Below are 2,678 nucleotides of genomic sequence, written 5' to 3'. Positions count from 1 at the left end.
AATAGTTGTCTTCACCGTCACAAGTTTAGTTTGTTTTTGAAATGTGTATTGTGACGCTGCTGGGTCTGCAGATCACCACCACAGTATCACAGAATGTTAGGGATTGGAAGGGGCCTTAAAAGATCATCCAGTCCAATCCCCCTGCCGGAGCAGGAACACTTAGATGAGGTTACACAGGAAGGCGTCCAGGTGGGTTTTGAATGTCTCCAGAGAAGGAGACTCCACAACCTCCCTGGGCAGCCTGTTCCAGTGTTCTGATACCCTCACTGAGAAGAAGTTTCTTCTCAAATTTAAGTGGAACCTCTTGTGTTCAAATTAAATATACACTACAATCTTTTAAAATAGTGGATGATTTACATCATGCAGTACCCAGAATCCCATAATTACCTAACACTTGCTTAGCAAGAAATCCAACTAAGCAAATAAAAGTTTGCAGGAAATCTATGAAGTCTGTGGGGGATCTGAGAACTAAACCCAGAGCCCCTGTTGCACACAAACCACAAGAACAGAAAGGCAGAATCTCAGCCCTTTCAGGAATCCCAGGCCACATTCTCACATTGCAAACCCTTCAGCAGGGCAAGTTCCCATTTCCTGAGCAGAGTTCATGTGGTCACTCTCTGGACTACGTTTACAAAAAGGTTACTTTTCAAATGCTGATTATGAAACTGACTTGATAGAACCTGATAATTTTACAGTTCTACTTTAGAGAAGAGAGTTCAGAAACAGGTGAATAAGTACAGCTGGTGCAGTGGGCATGCAGATGTGCTAATGACAGGAACCTCATTAACCACTTGGTCAGAAAATGATCAATAACATGGAATTGCAAGTTATTTTGGTTTTCAGTTTAGAGTTAGCACAGTAGGCAGTGTTGTCATGGTCATATGTTCCATTGGCTATTTTTCAAAACAAAGAACGAACAGAATTTTTGGAGTTAATGTTGCTTTGTTAGTTTGAGAGCCTCTGTGTTGTGTGTTCAAAAAAGGATGACTATGAACAATCAGAGTTTAAAAATTTCTGTAAGGGGAACTGAAAATTATCTCCAAATACATGGAAAAGAGTGGTTTTCATGGTGTTTATTTAAAGGTTTCATTGTTTACACTTGTTCTCAAAGATGCATGATGCAGATATGCTGAAATATTTGTGACACACTCATGACTGGGAGTCTGAAATCTCCTTCTCTAGCCTAAGGACAGTTAGGTTATGGTAAGAGGGTAGCCTTGTAGATTCTGTATTCTCTCTCATTTTGTAATTTTCTCTACTTTTTTTCAGAAGTGCTGGCAGAATCTTTGAAAAGACATGCTTCTGTCTTGACTTGACTTCTGCGTGAACTTTTCACATACATTGTCTCACATTCTCCTGGGGACAATGGTTTGGAGTTATTACAAAATCGCTCAGATTTTTTCAGGTAACTCAATCAGGTCTGAGACATCATCCTATTGTACATCTAATTTCTTATCCTACACCTACTCTGTGGAAAATGGGCACCAGCAGGAAAAACTTTCACAGCCCTGAGCTTTTCTTTTTACCTGTTAGCAGCCACAGTACCACCACCTTCTCAGTCACATAGACTTTAATCTGTCTGCATTACTCATGTATAATTGAAGTGTAAAATATGTGAGATGAGTTAGGAAGAAGCAGCAACATATTGTCATGCAAAACAGCAGTATTTTCAGCCCAAAGCAAGCTTTCATTTTGCCCACTGTTGATACTAACAGCAAATACTGATCTACAAAACCCACAGTAAAGAGCTATAACCAAATTTTCTAACCACGTATTTGGTTGAGTCAAACTAATCAGCCAAATGTCTCATGGGAATAATTAAGGGTGTTGCATGTGCAAGGATTTGCCTTAGTACCATGTTTCTCCCACTCGATAAACTTCTTGTTTTGTAAAGACTTTCCCTCTGAGGCTAACGCAGATTGCTAAATTCCATGTAAAATGTCAAGGGAGTCCTGGTGGGCATTGCACTGATGTGTGGAGCTCTTTTTTAGCACAGCCACAATTCAGTCATATAGGAATTTCTTGCACTAGGTTTATAATTGCAGGGGGAGTCGGTTGTAATGAAAAAGAATTTATTTGAATTTTTTTGCATGTGCTTTTTTCTCAGTCGACTCATCTCTTGAAACAAGGTTGTGTAGTCAGTGCTTGGCGATATATCAATCACATTCAGATGTAAAAAAGAAATAAATTCATAGAAATTGCAACATTTGTGCCAGCTAATTTTGACTAGCTGAATCTGTGTGCTGTGTATTAGAACTGTGTTACTGACACTGGAAAAGCACTTTCAGGCCAAAAATTTTCTCCTCAGGAAGCCCTAGAATATTTTATATGTTTATTTAAGATGTCAAATATAACATTCATACGACAGAGGTAATGCATTAAGCTAAAAACACACAGCAGCAATGAGATTAGCAATTGCCAATTCTTTTTTTAAAATTAGTAGTTCAAACCTGTATTAATGTAGAACATTTACTTAGCAAACATATAGTATTTAAAGTATAAGGTGATTTGAAGAATTAATTTAAAATAATCTTAGTTTCCGTTACTAACCTACCATCATAAATCTATTTTTTCTTTATAGTACCAAACACATTTAGGGATAATCCTACACAATTCCTCCATACCAGTTTATTCCCTTATGCGAGTGGACATGTGACTGGCCTGTTCGTCACCATTTG

Source organism: Patagioenas fasciata, chromosome 7, assembly GCF_037038585.1.
Source record: "Patagioenas fasciata isolate bPatFas1 chromosome 7, bPatFas1.hap1, whole genome shotgun sequence".
In the NCBI taxonomy this organism is placed as follows: Eukaryota; Metazoa; Chordata; class Aves; order Columbiformes; family Columbidae; genus Patagioenas; species Patagioenas fasciata.
The sequence above is the reverse complement of the archived record's forward strand: the minus strand, read 5'-3'. Positions refer to the sequence as shown.